Genomic DNA, 14,924 nt, shown 5'->3' with positions numbered 1-14,924 from the left:
GGGCACTATTATGTGGAGACACAGAAGGGGCGCTATTATGTGGAGGCACACATGGGGCACTATTATGTGGAGACAAAGAAAGGGCACTATCATGCGGAGGCACAGATGGGGCACTATTATGTGGAGGCACACATGGGGCATTATTATGTGGAAGCAAAAAAGGGGAACCATTACTATTGGGTGGAACTATTACTGTAGGGTATAGTATTATTGTTTAGGACACAGTGGGGCAGTATTACTGCCTGGGGCAATTGGTTACAGCACTATGGAGTTTGTGTAGAGGTGAGGGCTGTAAACAAAGATTGCCCAAAGAGGTCCGCGTGTTACATTATGCAGAGACAAGTCATGGTGGTCTGTGCTGAATGAAGAAAAAAAAAAAAAAAAAAGAGAAAATCACTGGTGAGTCACTTGATATATCTGTGCAATATACACATATAGGGTCAAAGGAAACCATGTATAACTGGTATCTATGACTATATGGTCACTGGATGATGGCAATGTAAGTTTTACATGGGACTGCAGGAAACGTCTATTACATTATCCCTACTCAGAGTTATCACTGTGCTATCTGTGGGGATGGATGGATCTGTATACTCATATTATAGGAGTATTTTGGTGGAGGAAGGTTAGATCCAGGGAGGTTTATCAGTTGTTCTCTTTCACCCCCTCATATGCTGCACATCACATCACAGGTTTTTGTCATTTTATAAGAAAAACACAATTTTCTCAGCGTATAACAATTCAGACACATGGGCCGAATGTAGTCATCAAGGAACATGGAGTGAGGGTGAAAATGACAGCAGGAGGTACGTATGCTTCATAAAGGGAAATGCTAAGGAAAAGAGGCAAAACTGATGTCACAGTTCACACACGGTGAGATATGTCTAGTGTACAACAGATATAAAATATGGAGAAGAGGCTATATCACCTAGAACGTGTAGACACATGCACAGCGCATGGGGGACACCAGCAACATAAAACGGATATAAATGCAAAAGTAAATACCAATATATCACACATGGATATATACACCAGAAGAGAAACATAGAAGAAAATATACAACACTGAGATATCATATACAGTATAATAAATAGGAAACAGATGAAACAAACAACACACAGAGGACAGAAACAAAGCCACAAAACATGAGAAACGCATGGAAACACACCCAGGAGACATGTACAGATGCGATATAAACACAGCGGACACGTACAGATGCTATATAACACGGGGGGACAGGTACAGATGCAATATAACACGGGGGGACAGGTACAGATGCAATATAACACGGGGGGACAGGTACAGATGCGATATAACACGGGGGGGACAGGTACAGATGCGATATAACACGGGGGGGGACAGGTACAGATGCGATATAACACGGGGAGGACACGTACAGATGCGATATAACACGGGGGGACACGTACAGATGCGATATAACACGGGGGAACACGTACAGATGCGATATAACACAGGGGGACACGTACAGATGCGATATAACACGGGGGGACACGTACAGATGCGATATAACAAGGGGGGACAGGTACAGATGCGATATAACACGGGGGGACACGTACAGATGCGATATAACACGGGGGGACACGTACAGATGCGATATAACACGGGGGGACACGTACAGATGCGATATAACACGGGGGGACACGTACAGATGCGATATAACACGGGGGGACACGTACAGATGCGACATAACACGGGGGGACACGTACAGATGCCATATAACATGGGGTGACACGTACAGATGCGATATAACACGGGGGGACACGTACAGATGCGATATAACACGGGGGGACAGGTACAGATGCGATATAACATGGGGGGGACAGGTACAGATGCGATATAACACGGGGGGAAACGTACAGATGCGATATAACACGGGGGGACACGTACAGATGCCATATAACATGGGGTGACACATACAGATGCGATATAACACGGGGGGACACGTACAGATGCGATATAACACGGGGGGACAGGTACAGATGCGATATAACATGGGGGGGACAGGTACAGATGCGATATAACACGGGGGGAAACGTACAGATGCGATTTAACACGGGGGGACACGTACAGATGCGACATAACACGGGGGGACTCGTACAGATGCCATATAACATGGGGTGACACATACAGATGCGATATAACACGGGGGGGGTCAGGTACAGATGCGATATAACACGGGGGGACACGTACAGATGCAATATAACTCGGGGGGACACGTACAGATGCGACATAACACGGGGGGACACGTACAGATGCGATATAACACGGGGGGACACGTACAGATGCGACATAACACGGGGGGACACGTACAGATGCGACATAACACGGGGGGACACATGCAGATGTGATATAACAATGGGGACATATACAGATACGATATAACACGGGGGGACAGGTACAGATGCGATATAACATGGGGGGGACAGGTACAGATGCGATATAACACGGGGGAAACGTACAGATGCGATATAACACGGGGGGACATGTACAGATGCGACATAACACGGGGGGACACGTACAGATGCCATATAACATGGGGTGACACATACAGATGCGATATAACACGGGGGGTCAGGTACAGATGCGATATAACACGGGGGGACACGTACAGATGCAATATAACACGGGGGGACACGTACAGATGCGACATAACACGGGGGGACACGTACAGATGCGATATAACACGGGGGACACGTACAGATGCGACATAACACGGGGGGGACACGTACAGATGCGTCATAACACGGGGGGACACATGCAGATGTGATATAACAATGGGGACATATACAGATACGATATAACACGGGGGGACAGGTACAGATGCGATATAACATGGGGGGGACAGGTACAGATGCGATATAACACGGGGGAAACGTACAGATGCGATATAACACGGGGGGACATGTACAGATGCGACATAACACGGGGGGACACGTACAGATGCCATATAACATGGGGTGACACATACAGATGCGATATAACACGGGGGGTCAGGTACAGATGCGATATAACACGGGGGGACACGTACAGATGCAATATAACACGGGGGGACACGTACAGATGCGACATAACACGGGGGGACACGTACAGATGCGATATAACACGGGGGACACGTACAGATGCGACATAACACGGGGGGGACACGTACAGATGCGTCATAACACGGGGGGACACATGCAGATGTGATATAACAATGGGGACATATACAGATACGATATAACACGGGGGGACATGTACAGATGTGACATAACACGGGGGACACATACAGATGCGATATAACACGGGGGACATGTACAGATGCGATATAACACGGGGGGACAGGTACAGATGCGATATAACACGGGGGGACAGGTACAGATGCGATATAACATGGGGGGGACAGGTACAGATGCGATATAACACGGGGGGAAACGTACAGATGCGATATAACACGGGGGGACATGTACAGATGCCATATAACATGGGGTGACACATACAGATGCGATATAACACGGGGGGTCAGGTACAGATGCGATATAACACGGGGGGACACGTACAGATGCAATATAACACGGGGGGACACGTACAGATGCGACATAACACGGGGGGACACGTACAGATGCGATATAACACGGGGGGACACGTACAGATGCGATATAACACGGGGGGACACGTACAGATGCGACATAACACGGGGGGGACACGTACAGATGCGTCATAACACGGGGGGACACATGCAGATGTGATATAACAATGGGGACATATACAGATACGATATAACACGGGGGGACATGTACAGATGTGACATAACACGGGGGACACATACAGATGCGATATAACACGGGGGACATGTACAGATGCGATATAACACGGGGGACAGGTACAGATGTGAAACAACACCAGGGACATGTGCAGATGTGATAGAACTCGGTGCTTCGCTATCTGTATTTTGTTCTCTGAGTCATACTTGCTGTTAGAACAAAGTATCACTGAGTCACCGTCAGATCTGAACATTCAAGTTATAAACATGTTATATCCCAGCTGAGCCCCCAAAGTAGTGTACCCCACATCACTGTGTGTGCTATTTACCATACTGTCACGTGTGTACATGTATGTAAGGTGGAGTCACATGTAAATCTGTCCCTCAGGGGTTATTTGTAGCCTTGACATACTGCACCCACATCCGTCGCTTTTGCCCCTATAAATGACTTACATTTTCAGTCCCATGAAGCTTCCTTCTCTATTCTGCACAGCTCACCATACTACTGTCACCAACTCAATGTACCCCAAAATATTAGTAATGGCAGCTCATATCCAGCATCCACAGGACCCCGCTTCTCTGCTGTATCTTCTATTGCGGATTGCCTCTTCTACCATGATCCCTATAAAATGAACCATAACCCCTAGATTTATGGTGTGCCCCAGTTGCTACTTCTGACATATGTTGTACCCCAATTTTCATTCTACTAGTCTTCTTCATGTCTCATCTAATCCACCTTGTATCTACCCTCTCAGTTTAGCTGTGCTCCTCTGTCACGTTATCCCCATCCCATGATGCCCCCCACTAATCTCTCTCATCCCATGCTGTTCCCCACTAATCCCCCTAACCCCATGCTGCACCCCACTAATCTCCCTCATCCCATGCTGCTCCCCACTAATCTCCCTCATCCCATGCTGCTCCCCACTAATCTCCCACATCCCATGCTGCACCCCACTAATCTCCCACATCCCATGCTGCACCCCACTAATCTCCCACATCCCATGCTGCACCCCACTAATCCCCCTAACCCCATGCTGCACCCCGCTAATCCCCCTAACCCCATGCTGCACCCTGCTAATCTCCCTCATTCTATGCTGCACCCCACTAACCTCCCTCATCCCATGCTGCACCCCACTAATCTCTCACATCCCATGGTGCACCCCACTAATCCCATGCTGTACCCCACTAATCTACCTCATCCCATGCTGCACCCCACTAATCTCCCTCATCCCATGTTGCACCCCACTAATCTCCCTCATCCCATGCTGCGCCCCACTAATCTCCCACATCCCATGGTGCACCCCACTAGTCCCCCTAATCCCATGCTGCACCCCGCTAATCTCCCTCATCCCATGCTGCACCCCACTAATCTCCCACATCCCATGCTGCACCCCACTAATCTCCCACATCCCATGGTGCATCCCACTAACTTCCCACATCCCATGCTGCACCCCACTAATCCCCCTAATCCCATGGCGCACCCCACTAATCCCCTTAATCCCATGCTGCACCCCGCTAATCTCCCTCATCCCATGCTGCACCCCACTAATTTCCCACATCCCATGCTGCACCCCACTAATCTCCCTAATCCCATGGCGCACCCCACTAATCCCCTTAATCCCATGCTGCACCCCGCTAATCTCCCTCATCCCATGCTGCACCCCACTAATCTCCCTCATCCCATGCTGCACCTCATTAATCTCCCACATCCCATGCTGCAGCCCACTAATCTCCCACATCCCATGGTGCACCCCACTAATCCCCCTAATCCCATGCTGCACCCCGCTAATCTCCCTCATCCCATGCTGCACCTCATTAATCTCCCACATCCCATGCTGCAGCCCACTAATCTCCCTCATCCCGTGCTGCACCACAAAAATCTCTTACCCTGTACTGCACCCAACTAATCTCATTCATCCCATGGTGCACCCCATTAATCTCCCACATCCCATGCTGCACCCCAATAATCTCCCTCATCCCGTGCTGTACCCCAAAAATCTTACCCTGTACTGCACCCCACTAATCTCCTTCATCCTATGCTGCACCCCATTAATCTCCCACATCCCATGCTGCACCCCACTAATCTCCCTCATCCCATTAATCTCCCACATCCCATGCTGCACTCCACTAATCCTCCTAATGCCATGCTGCTCCCCATTAATCTCCCTCATCCCGTGCTGCACCACAAATATCTTTTATACTGTACTGCACCCCACTAATCTTCATCTCATGCTTCACCCCATTAATCTCTCACATCCCATGCTGCTCTCCACTAATCGCCCTCATCCCATGCTGCACCCCATTAATCTCTCACATCCCATGCTGCTCTCCACTAATCGCCCTCATCCCATGCTGCACCCCATTAAGCTCTCATCCTATACTACTCCTCACTAATCTCCCTCATCCTGAACTGCACCCCACTACTAATCTCTCTCATTATGTACTGCACACCATTCTTCTCATGCTACACCTCAACCTCCCTCCTTTCATGCTGCACCCCACTAATCACCCTCATCCTGTACTGCACCCCACTAATCTCCCTCCCTCCATGTTGGATCCCAATAATTCTAATTTTTTAGTTTCACGCTCTGGCTCACTTCTCTATCGTATGTTTACGATCTCTCATCGTATGTTTCCCTTCTTCAGAAACCTTTCAATCAGTTCTGCGCCCCACTTTAATCACAATCCCACCATACAGTCCCCCACTTTTCATCCCCGTCATCTAATGCTTATCTTTTCCTCTCTCACATCTCATGCCTTACCTAGAATGTCTCATCTCCCTAAGCTGCACCCCAATTCTTACTCATCTCCCTAATCTCATGTTGCATCTGAATGTCCATCTCTGCCTAATCTTAAGATGCACCCCACTTCATTATCCTCTGTGATATTATGCTGTACCCCACATCTGACAATAATCGTTGTCCTGTTACGTTGAACCCCACTGTACCCCCATAGCTCTCAGCTCTTGGGGGCGCTGACATCTCTCTTATCCCTACTCCCGGGTTATCACTGCTACCTCTTTTTCGTACTGTCCCCCAATCTGACATGATGTGTGAACCCTCTTCTTACTCAGTTTGCACCCCAGTTTCTAACTTCCTCTTATCTATTGATGAACCCCACTTCTTACCCTCATCTTGATGCTATATCTACTTACCCTCACTCCATGCTGAGCTCCACTTTTCTCCATCTCTCTTTTCATGCCTTACTCCTTTTCCAGCCTCTTTACCTCCTGGGTTACACCACCCCTTACCCTTCCTCTCACTCTCACCACATACTGTCCCCCATTATTCCCTTCTTTCTTTCTGTACCTCATCACTTACTTTCACCTCCCTGTGCAAACGCTTAACTAACATGCACCCCAAATCTTTGCAGTTCACCCCAGGATTTTGCCACTCACCCCCTCCTCCCCATGCAGCATTGAGGGCTTGTCCTCCTCGCCCCATCTCTACGGAGCCTCCAAGCCCACCGACACAATACAACCCCCACACTCGTTACTTCTTCACCCCATAACATCCTGCAAAGTCCCCACCCCGAGGCTTCTCCTTCCCACATCTTAAGCCACTTCTCTCCAAATTCAGGCAAATCCCCCTCTCACATGGGAAACAACTCCTTTTGTTCATTTCCTTGAGGTTTAGAAGAAACCTCAAACCTCCTCTTTGCATCTTCTGCACATAAAAAAGGTCTTTAACCCTCCAAGTGTAGATTTTGGTCCCTTTTCCCTCCTGCCCCCCAGCATACCCTGTGCCCACTGGCAGAATAGGGCTCAGGGTGCCCAGGTTGGGCATTCTTGGCTCTCACCTGCTGTCCTGGGAGTGGTGGTCCGAGAGCTGATCTGTGCAGAGTAGCCTGCTCGCTATCTGGCTCTGTATTCCTCAGACTATGGCACAGCTTGCACTTTGCGCAGTATACCCATAGACGGAGCCCTCTCCTACACTAACCCCTTCACTGCCAGGCTTCCCTGCACGGCCGATCACCCCCAACAAGCCTCTTCTCATTATACCCAGTGCCGAATGCTCATGCCCATGGCTGTATTACTGCTCCGTGCCAAAGTGGCACCTATAGAAAGGTGGATATAGGGGAGAATATATCCTTAATACGGGTTTCCCCTTCCCCTTTGCTCAGATTTGCAAGACTCTGGTCCAGTGGTCACATTGTAAGCCCTTGACCTCTTGCAAACTTCCTACCTCCTGCAACATCCCCAACACCTCCTATAGCCAACCGCAAAGACATGCACGTGTTACCATGTAACGTCGCCCTACTAATCAGAAAAGACGACGTCGAGGTTTGCAGGACACGGTCGCCGGACCAGTGACCTGCGAATCTTTTATCTCTACTTCCCTATGAGAAGACATTGGGCAACTGCTTATGTAGCAATTCCCTAATATAATTGAGCCAATCCTGCACATTTCCCGCAGATTTCAATGGTAATTTATGGACGATTAAACCTATCGATTATCGCAGAAAGCTCAGCTTTAGGCAATCGCCTAAAGGGCAATTCCCTTATAACGTTCTCTTTTTCTAATTGCTTTCTTTGTGTTCACGAAGCAGGACAATTCTATAGATGGATGGAGCTGACCTGAAATACCAGACACTACCTGCGGGCAAGAGGGGCACGGCTTCTGGGAAAGTGATGAAATATGGCCCACTCTTATCTGCATGTAAATCTAACTTTGCTACTAAGTGGGCGTAGTGCACAATGCTCCTCATGGGTGTGTTCTTGATGACCACGCCTACTTGGCTAAAAGACCATATAAAGGGACAATATGGCCATATCTCAGGAACGGAGAGGTGCAGGAAGAAAAGAAAAACATCGCCGGATTCAGGAGAAAAGCAGGATTTACACCAAGTAAAAAAAAACATAATATATTTATGGGAAGTGACAGGTATTTTGGTTTTAGTAAATAATATCTATTTGCTCGACCTTTAATCCTTCTTTGAATATTTGTTACTTAAGTAATTTCCTCATTCTTTTGACTAAATAAAGAACAATAGGCGACAACCCACGTCCACGTATCAGCCCCAGTTTTGGCAATGACAGGGTCAAACCCAAAGCGTCCCCCCCAAGAGTATCATTCACGCAGCCCCTTCTAAAATCTCCATCACAATTCCCGTCCCGTTGGGCGCAGTTCTCACTGTCTGCGCTGCGCTCTGCAGGCGATCCTTATTTCCTCACTCATATGGCTATTAAATCTAATCTTTTATTACCTCTCAGTGGATTTGCATTGATTTCAGCGTCTCGGGTTCTTCCCAGAGCAAATGAACCGGTCGCTGCTCAACAGCAAAAATATATATATATATATATATATATATCTATAATAAGAGACGGCTGCCTGTGTCACTGGGGGCCGAGCTGGTATTTATGGGGATAATGTAGGAATATAGGGTTTCCCATCACACTGGCGCTCGGTCCAGGTGGTGAATTCAATTAACATTGATAAGAGGGGCCTCAGTGTTCTCACACATCTCACCTCTGGGGGCTTCACCGCAGGTTCATAGCATGTGGGATGGGGAGAAACACGCAGCACTCCGCCACATGTCCTATGGGTGCAGTGGTCTCCAGCGGGGCTGAAGCTGCTGCACTACAACTCCCAGCATGCCCTCACTGCTGTCCTAGAATGCTGGGAGATGTGACTCTCCGACTGCATCAAAACTACAACTCCCAGCATGCTCTCACTGCTGTCATAGAATGCTGGGAGATGTGACTCTCCGACTGCATCAAAACTACAACTCCCAGCATGCTCTCACTGCTGTCATAGAAAGCTGGGAGATGTGACTCTCCGACTGCATCAAAACTACAACTCCCAGCATGCCCTCACAGCGGTCATCGAATGCTGGGAGATGTGACTCTCCGACTGCTGCAAAACTACAACTCCCAGCATGCCCTCAATGCTGTCATAGAATGCTGGGAGATGCGACTCTCCGACTGCATCAAAACTACAACTCCCAGCATGCCCTCAATGCTGTCATAGAATGCTGGGAGATGTGACTCCCAGGCTGCTGCAAAACTACAACTCCCAGCATGCCCTCACAGCGGTCATCGAATGCTGTGAGATGTGACTCTCCGACTGCATCAAAACTACAACTCCCAGCATGCCCTCACAGCGGTCATCGAATGCTGTGAGATGTGACTCTCCGACTGCATCAAAACTACAACTCCCAGCATGTCCTCACTGCTGTCATCGAATGCTGTGAAATGTGACTCCCAGGCTGCTGCAAAACTACAACTCCCAGCATGCCCTCACAGCGGTCATCGAATGCTGTGAGATGTGACTCTCCGACTGCATCAAAACTACAACTCCCAGCATGTCCTCACTGCTGTCATCAAATGCTGTGAAATGTGACTCCCAGGCTGCTGCAAAACTACAACTCCCAGCATGCCCTCACAGCGGTCATCGAATGCTGTGAGATGTGACTCTCCGACTGCTGCAAAACTACAACTCCCAGCATGCCCTCAATGCGGTCATAGAATGCTGGGAGATGTGACTCCCAGGCTGCTGCAAAACTACAACTCCCAGCATGCCCTCACAGCGGTCATCGAATGCTGTGAGATGTGACTCTCCGACTGCTGCAAAACTACAACTTCCAGCATGTCCTCACTGCTGTCATCGAATGCTGTGAGATGTGACTCTCCGACTGCATCAAAACTACAACTCCCAGCATGTCCTCACTGCTGTCATCGAATGCTGTGAAATGTGAATCCCAGGCTGCTGCAAAACTACAACTCCCAGCATGCCCTCACAGCGGTCATCGAATGCTGTGAGATGTGACTCTCCGACTGCATCAAAACTACAACTCCCAGCATGCCCTCACAGCGGTCATCGAATGCTGTGAGATGTGACTCTCCGACTGCATCAAAACTACAACTCCCAGCATGCCCTCACAGCGGTCATCGAATGCTGTGAGATGTGACTCTCCGACTGCATCAAAACTACAACTCCCAGCATGTCCTCACTGCTGTCATCGAATGCTGTGAAATGTGACTCCCAGGCTGCTGCAAAACTACAACTCCCAGCATGCCCTCACAGCGGTCATCGAATGCTGTGAGATGTGACTCTCCGACTGCTGCAAAACTACAACTCCCAGCATGCCCTCAATGCGGTCATAGAATGCTGGGAGATGTGACTCCCAGGCTGCTGCAAAACTACAACTCCCAGCATGCCCTCACAGCGGTCATCGAATGCTGTGATATGTGACTCTCCGACTGCATCAAAACTACAACTCCCAGCATGTCCTCACTGCTGTCATAGAATGCTGTGAAATGTGACTCCCAGGCTGCTGCAAAACTACAACTCCCAGCATGCCCTCACAGCGGTCATCGAATGCTGTGAGATGTGACTCTCCGACTGCTGCAAAACTACAACTCCCAGCATGTCCTCACTGCTGTCATCGAATGCTGTGAGATGTGACTCTCCGACTGCTGCAAAACTACAACTCCCAGCATGTCCTCACTGCTGTCATCGAATGCTGGGAGATGTGACTCCCAGGCTGCTGCAAAACTACAACTCCCAGCATGCCCTCACAGCGGTCATCGAATGCTGTGAGATGTGACTCTCCGACTGCTGCAAAACTACAACTTCCAGCATGTCCTCACTGCTGTCATCGAATGCTGTGAGATGTGACTCTCCGACTGCATCAAAACTACAACTCCCAGCATGTCCTCACTGCTGTCATCGAATGCTGTGAAATGTGAATTCCAGGCTGCTGCAAAACTACAACTCCCAGCATGCCCTCACAGCGGTCATCGAATGCTGTGAGATGCAACTCTCCGACTGCATCAAAACTACAACTCCCAGCATGCCCTCACAGCGGTCATCGAATGCTGTGAGATGTGACTCTCCGACTGCATCAAAACTACAACTCCCAGCATGTCCTCACTGCTGTCATCGAATGCTGTGAAATGTGACTCCCAGGCTGCTGCAAAACTACAACTCCCAGCATGCCCTCACAGCGGTCATCGAATGCTGTGAGATGTGACTCTCCGACTGCTGCAAAACTACAACTCCCAGCATGCCCTCAATGCGGTCATAGAATGCTGGGAGATGTGACTCCCAGGCTGCTGCAAAACTACAACTCCCAGCATGCCCTCACAGCGGTCATCGAATGCTGTGATATGTGACTCTCCGACTGCATCAAAACTACAACTCCCAGCATGTCCTCACTGCTGTCATCGAATGCTGTGAAATGTGACTCCCAGGCTGCTGCAAAACTACAACTCCCAGCATGCCCTCACAGCGGTCATCGAATGCTGTGAGATGTGACTCTCCGACTGCATCAAAACTACAACTCCCAGCATGTCCTCACTGCTGTCATCGAATGCTGTGAAATGTGACTCCCAGGCTGCTGCAAAACTACAACTCCCAGCATGCCCTCACAGCGGTCATCGAATGCTGTGAGATGTGACTCCCAGGCTGCTGCAAAACTACAACTCCCAGCATGCCCTCACAGCGGTCATCGAATGCTGTGAGATGTGACTCTCCGACTGCATCAAAACTACAACTCCCAGCATGTCCTCACTGCTGTCATCGAATGCTGTGAAATGTGACTCCCAGGCTGCTGCAAAACTACAACTCCCAGCATGCCCTCACAGCGGTCATCGAATGCTGTGAGATGTGACTCTCCGACTGCTGCAAAACTACAACTCCCAGCATGCCCTCAATGCGGTCATAGAATGCTGGGAGATGTGACTCCCAGGCTGCTGCAAAACTACAACTCCCAGCATGCCCTCACAGAGGTCATCGAATGCTGTGAGATGTGACTCTCCGACTGCTGCAAAACTACAACTCCCAGCATGTCCTCACTGCTGTCATCGAATGCTGTGAAATGTGACTCCCAGGCTGCTGCAAAACTACAACTCCCAGCATGCCCTCACAGCGGTCATCGAATGCTGTGAGATGTGACTCTCCGACTGCTGCAAAACTACAACTCCCAGCATGCCCTCAATGCGGTCATAGAATGCTGGGAGATGTGACTTCCAGGCTGCTGCAAAACTACAACTCCCAGCATGCCCTCACAGCGGTCATCGAATGCTGTGAGATGTGACTCTCCGACTGCATCAAAACTACAACTCCCAGCATGCCCTCAATGCGGTCATAGAATGCTGGGAGATGTGACTTCCAGGCTGCTGCAAAACTACAACTCCCAGCATGCCCTCACAGCGGTCATCGAATGCTGTGAGATGTGACTCTCCGACTGCATCAAAACTACAACTCCCAGCATGCCCTCAATGCGGTCATAGAATGCTGGGAGATGTGACTTCCAGGCTGCTGCAAAACTACAACTCCCAGCATGCCCTCACAGCGGTCATCGAATGCTGTGAGATGTGACTCTCCGACTGCTGCAAAACTACAACTCCCAGCATGCCCTCACTGCTGTCATCGAATGCTGTGAAATGTGACTCCCAGGCTGCTGCAAAACTACAACTCCCAGCATGCCCTCACAGCGGTCATCGAATGCTGTGAGATGTGACTCTCCGACTGCTGCAAAACTACAACTCCCAGCATGCCCTCACTGCTGTCAGAATGCTGGGAGATGTGATTTTCCAGCTGTCCCACAGACAATGGATGGAGACTGAGCTCCTCCGCTGCGCCCTGCACTCGGGGTCCAGAGCCCTAACCTTGGGCTTGGCTGGAGGGGTCGCCGTGGGACGTTTCCTCCTTTCCTGTGTGTCTGGTGTGACAGATCTTATGAACTGTGGAGGTGACTAAGAGAAGAAACCTAAAACACTGCGACTCAACAGCCCCGTAACATGGCTCTTCAGCTTGTTCTTCAGTGGGGTCCCAGAATTGCATCCCTGTACTCTGTGCACATATACTGGATGCACATACTACATACATGCACGCACAATACTGTCATGCATATAGCCACTCACTACACACATACAAATAGAGTTGAGCGACTTTGGTCGGATCGGGTTTCGCGAAACCCGAATGAAACAAAATTTGAGTCGGATGAAACTGGTCCGACTAAGGAAAAAAAAAGTCGGAGTTTCGTCCGAAACCCGACCCCAATGCAAGTCAATGGGGAATAAAATTCGGCATTGAGTGGATGAATGTCATCGGCTCAATGCCGACTTTTATTCCCCATTGACTTGCATTGGGGTCGGGTTTCGGACGAAACTCCAACCTTCTTTTTTTGCCCTAGTCGGACCAGTTTAATCTGAAACAAATTTTGTTTCATGAAACCCGATCCGACTAAAGTCGCTCAACTCTACATACAAATACATAAGGTACATTTCATTGGGAGCAATTCTGGGCTTCTCTCCTCTGGTTATAGAACAGCTTCTCTTGTCACAGAAATTGTGCAGCAGCTCCGACCAGCAGATGGCGGCATCGAACAATAGCGGAGCTCACACAGAAGTATGATGCTCCATAGTGCCCAATGGCCCACACACACAGTATGATGCCCCACAGTGCCCAATGGCTCAAGCACCCAGTGTGATGCCCCACAGTGCCCAATGGCCCACACACACAGTATGATGCCCCACAGTGCCCAATGGCTCAAGCACCCAGTGTGATGCCCCACAGTGCCCAATGGCCCACACACACAGTATGATGCCCCACAGTGCCCAATGGCTCAAGCACCCAGTGTGATGCCCCACAGTGCCCAATGGCCCACACACACAGTGTGATGCCCCACAGTGCCCAATGGCCCAAACACACAGTGTGATGCCCCACAGTGCCCAATGGCCCAAACACACAGTGTGATGCCCCACAGTGCCCAATGGCCCAAACACACAGTGATGCCCCACAGTGCCCAATGGCCCAAACACACAGTGATGCCCCACAGTGCCCAATGGCCCAAACACACAGTATGATGCCCCACAGAGCCCAATGGCCCACACACAGTATGATGCCCCACAGTGCCCAATCACACAGTGTGATGCCCCACAGTGCCCAATGGCTCAAGCACCCAATGTGATGCCCCACAGTGCCCAATGGCCCACACACAGTGTGATGCCCCACAGTGCCCAATGGCCCAAACACACAGTGTGATGCCCCACAGTGCCCAATGGCCCACACACAGTATGATGCCCCACAGTGCCCAATGGCCCAAACACACAGTGTGATGCCCCACAGTGCCCAATGGCTCAAGCACCCAGTGTGATGCCCCACAGTGCCCAATGGCCCACACACACAGTGTGATGCCCCACAGTGCCCAATGGCCC

General features: G+C 49.9%; 1 protein-coding gene across 1 annotated transcript in view; it reads right to left on the bottom strand.

Moving 5' to 3' along the window:
* The window catches only part of CPNE7 (copine 7), an 87,688-nt gene extending 80,010 nt beyond the window's left edge, over positions 1-7,678 (bottom strand). The window contains exon 1 of the mRNA XM_073583640.1: positions 7,559-7,678. The gene's annotated coding sequence lies outside the window, so the exon portion shown is untranslated. The remainder of the gene's footprint in view (positions 1-7,558) is intronic.
* Positions 7,679-14,924: the final 7,246 nt, after the last annotated feature.

Source organism: Dendrobates tinctorius, unplaced genomic scaffold, assembly GCF_039654945.1.
Source record: "Dendrobates tinctorius isolate UK_male_01 unplaced genomic scaffold, ASM3965494v1 ptg000009l, whole genome shotgun sequence".
NCBI classification, from domain to species: Eukaryota; Metazoa; Chordata; class Amphibia; order Anura; family Dendrobatidae; genus Dendrobates; species Dendrobates tinctorius.
Note: the sequence above shows the minus strand (reverse complement) of the source record. Positions and strands in the feature narration are given on the sequence as shown.